The 13,201-nt window shown below is 45.2% G+C and overlaps 1 protein-coding gene across 4 annotated transcripts in view; it reads left to right on the top strand.

Annotated features, from left to right (window-relative positions):
• Nedd4l (NEDD4 like E3 ubiquitin protein ligase) overlaps positions 1 to 13,201 on the top strand; it is a 303,787-nt gene that overhangs the window by 64,950 nt on the left and 225,636 nt on the right. Inside the window, exon 1 of one of the 4 annotated variants that reach the window (XM_070029055.1) lies at positions 10,630 to 10,698. The exons of the other annotated variants lie outside the window; for them this stretch is intronic. The gene's annotated coding sequence lies outside the window, so the exon portion shown is untranslated. Of the gene's footprint in view, positions 1 to 10,629; positions 10,699 to 13,201 lie in introns of those variants that run through there. 4 annotated transcript variants of the gene reach the window in all.

The following is a 13,201-nucleotide window of genomic DNA, read 5'->3' as shown; positions in this document are numbered from 1 at the left end:
GCGGTTAGTTCCACGCGGCGGAGCCCCTGTCACGCATGCATAACAGGTTGCGCTTAATGAGGAGAGAGGGCTTTTGGCAGGGGGTAAAGCTTTTCTAGTGTTTGTTTTCACAACAGTAAAAAAAAGAAAATCCAGATGACGCATGAGATTGAAAAGAGAAATGGGGAGCCCTGTGCTTTATCTTCTTATTTAGCCCGCTTCCATGTTGGTGGTTCAGCTCTGATGGCTGACAGAGAATGTCCTGAGAAAGTGACCTGAGAGAGTGACCCACCCGGTCAGTAGCACTGTGCTTGAGGTCCGGCTGAGGAGTTCATCACCACCAGCCCGGGGTGGAGCTGCTCAGCCCTGCTGGGTCCTGACCGCTCTCCGTTATCCATAATCAAGACCTGTGCATTTCGCTTCTGCATGTGTACAGCCCTGCGATTGGAGCGTAGCTGAGCATGGCTTGAGATCAGATCCAATAGTAGAATCATATAGTGAGTTCATTCTTCTGGCTCATTGTCTCATAGAATACCCCAGCTTTGTTACAGCGTTCTTTCTGGTCCATCTGAGTTCGAGAATTCAGTAGTTTAAAAACTTGCTGGATTCGTGATCAACAATGATTTCATTTAACTGCATGCACATATATCAAATTTAATACTCTCTCTCTTTCTTTGCTGATATTCGGAGCTTGAACTCAGGGTCTGGGGTGTGAGCTATCCTGTAGCTTTTTTTCTCTTTAGGCTAGCACTCTATCATGGACTTTCCCGCCCAGGATGGCTTTGGACCACAGTCCTACCATCTGAAACTCTTGGGTTGCTAGGATTATAGGTGTGAGCAACTGTACCTTGTTCTTATTTAACTGTTACAAGATTTGTTATAGGCAACTCCTGCTTGCGCAGGATTCATTTTTGTCTGTCTGTGACTCAGGTATAATCTGATTTGTTGTGTGTTAGCCAACCGGAAGATGATAGAATACACTCAGAGACTTTTCACCTGTGAGTTCTCCTTCAACTTGTATGTCACATTGCTTTGCATGTAGGAATTACACCCGGGTAACTAAAATAAACTCAAAGGGTAACCCTAAGGAAGCCATACTGACTAAGGGACTTTCAAAGTCCTCCTCATCTGTCGGCTGTGTCTAAATCTTTTGATACCCGAGACTGTATTTTAACTTTAAGTTCCAGGGCAGTAGGATGCACCATGCAGTGAAGCTGTAATTACTCTGCGTGTGATTAAGACACACTTAGTGGCTTTCAAGGAGCAGCCTTGAGCTCTTCAGCTTATCCTGACTGGCACATTGGTGCGTCCATAATCTGAAAATCCTAAATCCCAATTACTTCAACCTCTGATATGATTCCCACAAACTGGAAAATGCCACACCAGAAACTGTTTCATGCACAAAATCGTTTAAAAAACATAATGTGCAAAATCATTTTCAGGCTATTTGTATATAGTGTATAGGAAACAAATGTGTTATTATTTATTTTTTTTCTGCTAGGATTGGGACTTGATCTCAGGGCCTCTCGTTCTTTCTCACTCAGCCTTTTTGCTCAAGGCTGGTGCTCTACCACTGGAGCCACATTGCCATTTCCTGCTTTTTGTCAGTTTATTGGAGATAAGAATCTCTCAGATTTGGACTGCCTGGACGCGGGCTTCAAATCTTCAAACTGTGATCCTCAGATCTAAGCCTCTTGAGTAGTTGCCTAGAATTTCCAGGCCACTAGCGCCCAGCACGTGAGTGAATTTTGTGTTTGGACTTGGGTTCCATCCTCACAATATCTCATGATATGTGCGTAACTCTTCCAAAGCTCAGAAAGCTCCGGATCTGCACACCTCGGGTCACATTTATTTCAACTGTGCCGTCTTACCATTTGACAGTTGTGATCTTAGGGGTGGGGTGAGAATGTGATTAGTGGTGGAGCGCTTGTCAGGGCGCATGAGTCCTGGGTTTGACATCCAGACCCCTTGCCACTCCCCACAGTTCTCCTCCCTCCCCCCAAAAAAGGGGGAAAGTTGTGGCTTTTTTTTTGCTAGCTGCTGGGGAGGGGATTGGAGAAGGAAGACCTGGGAAAGGAAGTTCTTGGGATAAGTTCAGTGAAGGGCCCCAGGTACGAGGAAGTGGGTCCAAGGGAGCTTGTATTGAATCGATGGCCTAACACACACCGCTGTGAGTCCAGGTTTTGCTGTTCACCTGCAGCATAACAGGAAGTGTTTAAGGGTGTTGCCTTTTAGAGCTGTCCGTGGCCAGGTAGGGGTGAGCTATGGTTATTTGGTTCTGGAGAGCTCTTGGCAAGCTAATGAACCCATTTCTCCATTTTTCTTATTTGGAAGAGGGTAACCATAGCACTCAGGCTGGGGCGTGTAGGGGGAGTGAAGCGCAGTGCGCAGTGCTTGCTGCGAGTGGATGTGCTCGGGTGGGTTTCTGAGTAGGCTTCGGGATGGCTTCGGGCCTGTGAAGGACGTGGAGCTGGTCAGCCTGTGTCAGTCCTGGCTTTACCACTTTTCTCTTATTGTCTGAAGCGGATACGAGCATGTTAGATCTGAGCTCGTAAAGGCATATTTGATTTTGGTACCCTGGGTATTATATACATTTACCTGAGTTAGGGAAGAGAAAGGGAGGAACAACAAGATGCGGAGACAAAGGACAAAGGGGAACCGAGGCGGCAGCAATCCTCACAAGACCATGTTGGAAATGATCTCTACAACTTGGGGGGTGGGTGGGAGGAAGGAAAAGTGGGAGAAAAATGAGGGAGGGAGTAACTAGTTTGACAAGAAATATACTCACCACCTTACATATGTAACTGTAACCCCTCTGTACATCACCTTGACAAGAATTTTTTTTTTTAAAGCTAAAAGCACTGGGCACCAGTGGCTTATGCCTGTAATCCTGGCTACTCAGGAGGCTGAGATCTGAGGATCAAGGTTCAAAGCCAGCCTGGGCAGAAAAGTCCATGAGACTATTATCTCTAATAAAACACTCAGAAAACCGGAAGTGGTGCAGTGGCTCAAATAGTAGAGAGCTAGCCTTGAGCTGAAGAGCTGAGGGACAGTGCCCAGGCCCAGAGTTCAAGCCCCACAACCATCAACTACAAATAATAATAATCTTAAGCATCTTTGCAATTCCATTCTCAAATAAAACACAGGCCCAGAGTTCAAGCCCCACAGCCAACCTCCCCCCCCAAACAAAACAAAACAAAACAAAACTAAAGGCTTTGTTCATGAGAAATTTCAAAGAAGAGTTAAAAAAGGCACGGGATGGAAAGGGATTTTTCCCGCATGTGGTAAATGTCCATGGTTGGTGGGTCCAGAGCTCAGACATTCAACTAGGAAATCACTAAATGCAAACAGAAACTGTTAGTCTCTCTTAGGAGATTAACACCTGCTTTAAAAGCTGTAGTGAGTATCGGAAAACCAGCCAGAGACCTCTCTTTGCCCTGCTGAGTAGTTCTCCCTGCAGGGACCCTTCTCTGTTACCCGGCCTGGCCTGCTACGGCAGATGGTGCTGTGTGGAAGAGCTGTGCACCAGTTACCTTCTCAGGCTGATTTAGGGGCTCCTGTGTTTTGACCCTGATGGAATCCCTATGGCATTAAACATCGAGTGATGTTTATTTAACAACATCTTTGAGCAAAGAGATAGGAGAGTGTGTCACTGAAGTGTCTGTCTCTGCTCTCCTGTGCGCCGTTCCAAAGTTCCCAGGGCTCTCTGTAGTCCCTGGCTTAGGAAAGTAGATGGTACTTCCTGTTCATAGATAGGATCAGGTGAGTAGGAAGAAACTTACCCAAGGCTTTTGACTGCAGGTCCTAGGCTGTCTGTATTACTAGATGTGTTTCGATGGTAGTCTCTATCTGTTTAAACAAGCAGTCAAGTTGCTTTTTTCTTACTAGACTAACGTAGTGCAGTGCAGGTCTGGCCACCCTTCATGTGGCAGCAGCGGTCTACCTGTGTGGATCTCCAGGTGACAGAGAAAGGCAGGTGTTTGTTCCACACAAGTCCTCACTCTGTACAGCCCACAGGTAAATTAGAGCTCCTTTACTCCTTCAGACACCCCTTGGAGGTAGGTGTGATTTCCCCCATTTATAGCATCAAGGTGTTAGAAGAAAGGCACTCCCAATATGGCTACAGTGTGGCCTCCTAATCCATTTCTTAAGGGAAAAGTCAGGTTTTCTTTGTGTTTCCCTTCTTTTCCTGTTTTTTCTTCTTTTTCTTTTCTAGGGTTGATATGTCCCTTAGGTCCCAATCAAAGGATTCACATTTTGTTGAAATCGTGTGTTTGTGAAATAATTGCAGTTAGTGTTTGTGTCTTCTTGAAGGGAAGGCCTGGACTTTTTTTTTTTTTTTCCTCTGCCAGTCCTGGGGCTTGAACTCAGGGCCTGGGTACTGTCTTGGAGTTTGGAGCTTCTTTTGCTCAAGGCTAGCACTCTACCAGTTGAGCCAGTGTCACTTTTGGCCTTTTCTGATTATGTGGTGCTGAGGAATCGAACCTAGGGCTTCATGCATGCTAGGCAAGCACTCTACCACTGAGCCACACTCCCAGCCCCTGGACTTTTTACTAACATTACTCCACAGGGAAGTCTTGAAGCAAACTTGTCATAAATGAATGGATGAATGAAAGGACGAGAAAGGAATAGAGAAGGAGGAGTTGCAGAATGGTAATGTAACACATTTGCCAATGCCCTGCGCCCTCACCACGAATGGGACTTCATGCTGTAGTTTGGTGATATTCTTTGAAACGGGCCCTTGCCTATCCAGTGAGTTGTATGTCTACACCTCTTCCAAGCACAAAGGCTCTGTGGTGATGGTGTCATCTCTTTTGTTTGATTAGCCTTTCTATCTGATTAGAAATTCACATGGACACGGAGGCCTTGGGACAGAGATAAAATCACTTCTGCCCTTCCAGGAGCTGCTTTAGTACAGTGAAAATTCCCAATTGTGAGCTAAAGTTTTCTGCAGAAACTAACCTTTGGCATAGTTGGCCACAGCCATCCTCTTTCTAGTAAACTTGCCATGGGTTCTTGGCTTTTCTTGTGGAATTAACACATTCACAAAGTCTTCTTCATTGGTATTCCTGGTGCGTGTGCTGGAATATTCTTCCTTTCCCTTGATTAGTGGGATTGCTTTGTTTTGTCTTTGGGTCACACAGTTACTGAGAGGAAAGCCTTAGCCAGATGGGGTGTAGGATGAAGGGAGGCGCCTCTTGCGTGGGTAGATTCCAGCTTGTTGAGACCGTCACTGCCCGCTTCCTGAAGATGACACTGGATTTTCTTTTGCTCACTGAGGTCAGCACCCTGGCTGTGGTTGGCCAGGAAGCTGCACACTTGCTCCCCCCTGTGGCTAAATCCAGGTAGTTCTTCTAGCACATCCAATTTATTCCTGCATCTACTAAGGAATCAAAAGGAAGATTATAAATGTAAACTCAGTTTGAAGCTTTTTGTGTCCAGAGGTAAAGCAAGAACATAACCAAGGTAACAACTCCCATGCTGAGGGTGTTTGGTGTGTTAACGTTGTGGTAGTTAATAACGATTTGGCTCTCTGTGGGAAGTGCTTTCCTGCATTTAATCTGTTGACAAGGGAAGTACTGGGAATTGTTCTCCCAGAGCAGGGAAAGCGAGTTTCAAGGGAGACTCCCTCTTTCATGTCCTGCCACAGGATTGGGCTAATCTCTTCTGCATTTCGCTACTGACAAACTACTTTAATTACACATTGTCTGCTTGCTAGGGACTGGTGCCACACTTGTTCATTTAGTAAGTATTTCTCTTCCCACAGTTGGAGTTGGGTTTGGGTGAAAAGACAGACAGGAAGTAGGTGTAGTGAGGTTCTCTGTCTTCAAGGACATTATTTTTGCTCTGTGGGGGACTTGAGAATGAATAGGCTGGATCTAGTCAAGTGCTGGGTTCTTAGTCTAGATACACACACAAGAAGAACTTCCATACAGTTGAAGCAGTAAAGGGAAGAGGGATGTAGAAGAGGATTGTAGTAAAAATGTTCAGGTTTCAAGTCCATGGAAAGCTAATGAACATTCCAGAAGATTCCAGAAAATTAGGGAAGTTAGTCATTGAGATTTGGAGGACTGAGAAGAGAGGTTGTTTCCCACCCAACTCTGCTCTACAGCTTTGGGGAAGTTCTTGTGCTTCATGAACACTTCGAAGTGTAAAAACCGCAATTCTGGAGACCACTTTGCCCCATGAAGGGCTTGAGGAAATAACCAGCATGTTTCCTTGTCATATTAAAAAAGTGTGAATAGGTGCTTCCTGCTAGAAAAAGTCCAATCAGATCAATCTGTGTGCATGGCAATCAATGGATTGTTTTGTCTGTGTCAGAGCAGAAGATTCCTGTCTATTTTTAGTGGTATGTTCTCAGTGTTTTTCTCTAAGGAGGAGTGGAATGCTTTTCTGGTGTAATCTACCCTTTTCCTGCTGAATCAAACCTTTGTGCTGACCCTGGCCGCTCTCAGGTCTCCACTGGGGAGAAACCTGGGGCAGCTTATAGCTCTTGCTGTGAGTGGTTGTGTCCTTCTCTGAGCCGACTGGAGGCCTTGGAGAAAGTGTTCAGGATTTCTGTTGGTTGCAATGAGACATGTGGACTTCAGCGCTGTTGTGGCGGTGGCCAGAGCCACGGGGAAAGAGCGTGCGTGGCTAGGAAGGGTTGACTGTTGTGGTGTGGCGTGGCTTCCCCGTTGCCTGCCAACCTTAGTGCTCTTGCTTATCTTCTCCGAGCCTCAGTTTTCCCATCCTATGAGGATGACTCTCTGCACTAACGGCTGGGCGGGAAGGTGTAGCATGTAGGATGCTGGCCACAGGCTGTAGCTTCGGGTCACGTTCTGTGGCACGGAGAGATGTGGTCAGCTGGCGTGGCAAGGGTGGGCCTGCTGATGTTCATTAGGCTGCCACCTTATGGAGTAAGTGGAAGAGGGCTTTAAAAGCACTATTCCTGGCCCCTCTACTAGGAGAGCATGTGAGTAATAGTGTAAATCACTAGAGACTCTTGATTTGATCTTCTTATAGAAGTAAATATTATTTTAGGGATGGATTAAAAAATCTTTTTTTTTTTTTTTTTGCAAAAAGCGTCTTGAATTAGATAGTAAAGCCAAATTCTAATGCATTAAAGTGGGCTGCAATAAGACAAAATATTGATCCTTTCTTGGGAAGGTAGTTTGTCTGTTTCTTTGAAAACATAGAATGCTAGATCACATCATTTGAAGATGGCTGACTGAGGTCTATTCTCCCCTGCTTCCTCATCTAACTCTCCCCCCCCCCATTCCTCCTTCTCCTCCACTTCTTCTTTCTGCTCCTCTTCTCCTTTCCCTTTTCCTTCTCCTGCTCTCCTCCCTCCTCCCTCCCCTTTTTGTGCAGGTACTAGTGCTTGAACTCTTGCTCAGCTTTCTTGCTCAGGGTTGGTGCTCTGCTACAAGAGCCACGTCTCTGGTCTGGTCTTTTGCTGGTTATTTTGAGGTGGAGTCTTGCAGAGTCTTCTACCTAGGGTAGCTTTGAACTGTTACTCCCCAGATTTCTGACCCAGAGCTAACCAGTTCTTCTCCGATGCTGATTTCCTGCTTATGCACAAACAATCATAATGTGTATGAAGAAGTTCTATTTCCCTCTCAGTGTGTTATGAATATTTATATGGAGGGCTAGTGATGTGAACATGGATATTTTCACAGATTTAGACTTGTATGCAGTGTGTGCATGGATACATAAGTACACATACTTGTTCTATATTAGTTCCTCCATCAAAATCACTCATTTAACTGGAATGTAGCCAATGTGAATAATTGAAAAATGATGGGAGCCTGTCCTTCATATCCAGATTTCACGAGGAATGTGGCGTGAGGGTAGGATCCATACCTGTGGGTTGTGAACCTGCCTCCCTCTTCAATGACACATATCTCCGATGAAGCTCATGGGACTGTGCAAATAGTACTGTCCTGTCCCCGGAATGAATGCCGAACGCTAGGTTGGTCCTGGTACCTGTTTGCCTTTTTCTTTCCCCTATGCAATGTCGAAGTGAAGTCAAGCATCCCGCTTACAAATTTGGATTCTGATTTACAGCAGTATAATTGTTCTCCATTTTCACGATTGCCCTGTGTCCTGGTTGGGGTATTGGAGGGTGCTGATTTGGACAGAGATTCTTGCAGCATGTCAGAACCTTCCATGGAGTGCTCATCTGTGTTCCAGACCTCAGAGGATTAGTGACAGAGCTGGAGACTCAAGTAATGGGAAAGAAGTTTCTGGAATCTTTCCTTATACTATGTTCTTTTTTTTTTTTTTTTTTGTTGATCGTGGGGCTTGAACTCTGGGCTTGGGCACTGTCCTTGCACTCTTCAGCTCAAGGCGAGTGCTCTACCACTTGAGCCCCAGCGCCACTTCTGGTTTTTCTAGTGGTTTATTGGAGATCAGAGTCTAATGGACTTTCCTGTCAGGGCTGGCTTTGAACCGCGATCCTCAGATCTCAGATCTCAGCCTCCTGAGTAGCTAGGATTATAGGCGTGAGCCACCGGCGCCCAGCTTACACTATGTTCTGTAGAAACTGTGTGTGTGTGTGTGTGTGTGTGTGTGTGTGAGAGAGAGAGAGAGAGAGAGAGAGAGAGAGAGAGAGACAGACAGACAGACAGACAGACAGACAGACAGACAGACAGACAGACAGAGACAGATACAGAGAGACACAGAGAGAGTTGTTTTAATTTAATCATTAAAATTACTTTCACAAAATTGAACAAGGTTATTTCCAAGTCAGGCTGCTTTTGTGTGCAAAATTTCTTTTTCATCTTTTGAACCACAAACCACATTTATCTTTATTCAGTGATGGAACCAGATTTTTTTTTTTAATTAAAAAGACAAAAAACAACACTCCTTTGAGACTTTTTTTGGATGGTCATGAGGCTTGAACTTGGGGCGTAGGCACTGTCCCTGAGCTTTTTTGCTCAAGCTAGCCAAAGCTAGCACTCTACTGTGTTGAGCCATAGTTCTACTTCTGGGTTTTGAGTGGTTTGAAGAGTCTCATGGACTTTCCTGCCTAGGCTGGCTTCGAAGTGCAATCTTTAGATCTCAGTCTGCTGAGTAGCTTTGATTGTATGCATAAGCCACCAGTGCTTGGTGCCTTTGAGACTTTTAAATGGAGTCATAATCTCAAAACATGGAGTTCACACAATAAGAAAATTGAGAGAAGGGGTGGGGGTTGGACAGAACAGGGAGAATGAGGAAAGAGGTGACATTGCTCAAGATGCATTGTGTTCATAAACTTCTTTACAACTGCCTTCATTTCTCCTTCCTGGCTTAGGAGCATCTGTGTGTTCAGAAGAAGATCTTTCCACTTAACATTTTAACACTTATATTGAAGGAACACTCAGGTCCAGATCCCGAAGGCTCTGGAAATGAGAATTTAATTTCCTATCTCCTACGTGGTAACAAAAGGAGCTTGAAATTTGTAGTCACAAACCCCATTCTTCATTTGTGCGTGATTCTTGGGTTTCATTTAAGAGGAGTCTTTCCCTCAGATGTTTGTTGATGGTAAAATCGCCTGTGCCTGGATGCTGGCAGACTCTTCAGAAATGGAGGGTGTGAAGGGAAAGAGCAGACCAGATCTGTGTGCTCCCTTAATGGTGGAGACCAGGCAGCCTCCAGATATAGATAGATGCTGATGGTCAGGAAACCCAACTTGGCGGAAGATAGCCCAAGTCTTAGACACTGTCCAGGCTACTTCAGCAACATCATTCTGTACATCGCTCCCCCCCCAACCATCTAAGATAGACAAGGGAATATGTATATGTTTTATCTCTGCCTAGTAATAGGCATCTGGATCTGAATGATGGGCCCGCAGAATCCCATTAAAAAAAAAAATATTAGAACATGTTTTTCTTTTCTTTCTTTTCTAGTTTTTTTTTTTTTTTTTTTTTTTTTTTTTTGGTTGATCCTGGGCCTGAGCCTGGGCACTGTTCCTGAGCTCTTCAGCTCAAGCTCTACCACTTGAGCCACAGAGCCACTTCCAGTTTTCTGGTGGTTTATTGGAGGTAAGAGTCTCACAGATTTTCCCTGCCTGGGCTGGCTTTGAACCGTGACCCTCAGATCTCAGCCTCCCGAGTAGCTAGATTATAGGCGTGAGCCACCCTGCCCGGCAACATGTTTTCTTTGACTGCTCTGGAAGTTGGTGATGACTTGAAATGTCACTTGGCTGAGTGACTTGACCTGACAGCTTTGGCGAGCCTGAGATACTTGTCTCAAGGGACACAGTGCAGATCCTTTTCATTTTTTTATTTATTTTCTGAGAAACTTGCAGCCAGCTGTATGTTTGCATAAGCTAAACATAGCAGAAGAAGCATTTGCACAATGCAGAGATGAAACATTGCAAGGTTCCTTTAAGACAGGATGTACCTCCAGATATTTACTGAAGGTGGAGGGTTATAGACTGTTTGGGCCAAAGATGTCAGCTTGCCCAGGGAGTTCTGGCTCTTACTCAATTGTATGTTTTTGGGGAAGAGAGTTCTGCAGATCTCAGAGTGAACCAGGCTTTCCTGGTAGAAGATTCCTTAGGTACCTGGGATGCGACATGAGCCAGTAACTGGGCAGAATTTTCCAGGGAGGAACAGGCTGTTGTGTACCTTCCTGAGTCTAGTTAGAATTGTTCCTCTTTGAGCTCTCTGCAGATGCCTGAGAACTTACTATTACCCAGAACATCACACATTGTACCCTCCTTCCCCTCCCCCATGGAAATTACTTCTTCAGGTAAGACTTCGCTCTGTGGCATTTTATTTCATTTTATAAGCTAGTATTAGGGCTTGAACTCAGGGCATGGCCAATGTCCCTTAGCTTTTTCCATCAGGGCTGGTGCTGTACCACTTGAACCACAGCTCCACTTCTGCCTTTTTAGTGACTAATTGGAAATAAGTGTCTCACAGACTTTCCTACCTGGGCTGACTTCAAACTGTGATCCTCAGATCTCAGCTTCCAGAGTAGTTAGGATTTAAGATCTGAGCCACTGATGCCTGGCTCTTTTGTGACTTTTTTTCCCCTGGTCCTGGAGCTTAAACTCAGGGCATGGGTGCTGTCTCTGAGCTCTTTTTGCTCAAGGCTAGTGCTCTACCGCTTGAGCCACCATTCCACTTCCAGCTTTTTTGGTGATTAACTGGAGATAAAAGTTTCCCTGACTTTTCTGTCCCAGCCAGCTTTGAACCATGATCCTTGGATCTCAGCCTCCTGAGTAGTTAGATTTACAGGTATGAGCCACTGGTGCCTGTCTTCTCTGTGGCAGTTTAAAACTTCAAATACACCCATAGTCATCACAGCTTTCTCTAGGCCTTCTTACTTTGCAGTGCCTGGGATTGAACCGTATGCCTACTAGTCAAGTGCTCTTCCCCTAAGCCACATCCTCAGTCCTATTTCAGGATTCTTGAGCTGAGACTTAAACATAGTTAATGTAGTTTACTTCTTTCTTTCTTTGTGACAACTTGGGTGGTAAGCAAGTCTTAAGAGATCTTGATTGGTGTTTTTAGGTGTCTCTTTGGGAAGTAATGTAAGGAAATGAATAGATTTAAAATGTTTGAGCACCATGCAAGTTATGAGTTCTTTTTTCTTCCTGCGTGGGAGGAAAAGAGGTGTCTATGAATGTTTCTCAAGTTGTATGATGAGAATGGAAACATTGTGAATTACTAGCTCAGTTCTATGCAGCTTGTGTGGGTCAGGCTCTTTTCTAGTTCTGAATGTTGTCAAATGTTGGCGTAATTGTGGAGGAGAGGAGAGTTTCCTTTTAGGCTTATGATGTTTCATAAGTGTTTGATGGAGATGTCAGTGGAGTTGGCCAGACCCCAGAGCCTCCTGTGGCCCGAAGAAGGATGGTGTCCTTTAGTTCTTGAATCAACCCATCCATTTACCACCTATTTACCTTGCTGGCTGGACACCATAGAACCCTTCTGCTTTTGATAAAGTGCAGCTGCTGCTTTGAAACTTGGGCTCCTAGTACATAAAAGGAAGCAATTAAAAGTTCCAGTTCTGGTCATATCTTAATCAGGCAAAGATTGGAATCTAAGTGTGTGTGTGTGTGTGTGTGTGTGTGTGTGTGTGTGTGTGTGTGTGTGTGTGTGTGTGTGTGTGTGTGTGTGTGTGTGTGTGTGTGTGTGTGTGTGTGTGTGTGTGTGTGTGTGTGTGTGTGTGTGTGTTGTGTCTGTGTCTGTGTCTGTATTGGGGTTTGAACTCAGAGCCTCATCCTCTAACTTTGCGTTTTTGCTCAAGGCTGGTGCTCTATGACATGAGCCACAGCTCCGCTTCTGACTTCTTGCTGGTTAATTGGAGATTAGAGTGTCACAGACTTTTCTGTCTAGGCTGGTTTCCAACTGAGAGCCTCGGCTGAGAGCTGAGTCATGAAGGTTTACAGGAGAGAGCCGTGCGTGCCCAGCTCAGAATCTTCAAAGCTCTTGGAGGGGATTTCGCAAGTTTCCTCTTATCTTCAGGTGACCAGCAGCCTTGACTTTTGGGAATTCTTTCTTTGCCACATACGCCTGGCTTAGGTTCTCCTAACGCGGTCCTTTGCATTGCTCTGTGGGTCCTGTTTGTTTCTTCTTAGTGCCTGTCCATTTCTCCCCTGTGTGCCGGGCATCGCCCTGTCTTTGCTCTCTCTCTCTCTCTCTCTCTCTCTCTCTCTCTCTCTCTCTCTCTCTCTCTCTCTCTCTCTCTCTCTCTCTGTTGTGAGTCTTCAGAAGGTCATGGGAGAGTGATCTTCGTTCTGCATTATACATTGCTGGTGCACAGGAGACATTCAATGCTGCTTGTGAAATAGGAGCCTGTGCCATCGGCCATTACCCAGTGAGTCAAAGATAGTTGTGAAAAATGTACCAAGTAAGCTAGGGAGTCAACTCCATGGTGTGTGTGTGTGTGTGTGTGTGTGTGTGTGTGTGTGTGTGTGTGTGTGTGTATACATGCACGCACGGACACATGTGCAGAGTACCTGGAGAAGATGTTGTTAAGTTGTGCCAGACATATAAGGTCCAATAGCAGTCCATTTGGTTGGATTTAGCGGTATTTTGTGGTGTTAGAGAGCAAAGAGGAGGCCGTAGGAAGGGGCTGCAGTGGAGGGAGGGGTTGGCGCTCAAGGTAAAGGCCTAAACTCATGGTTATAGTGGCCACAGCTATCAAAACAGGATGGAAATGCAATGATGCTAACAGGCCAGGGAGATGAGAGGAATTTATTATTTATATATAGTTGAAATGGAACATCAAATGCTCGCTACCATAG

The sequence above is a fragment of the Dipodomys merriami genome, unplaced genomic scaffold (genome assembly GCF_024711535.1).
Source record: "Dipodomys merriami isolate MVZ:Mamm:240054 unplaced genomic scaffold, mDipMer1.0.p SCAF_2, whole genome shotgun sequence".
Taxonomy (NCBI): Eukaryota; Metazoa; Chordata; class Mammalia; order Rodentia; family Heteromyidae; genus Dipodomys; species Dipodomys merriami.
This window is presented reverse-complemented; position numbering and strand designations above follow the sequence as displayed.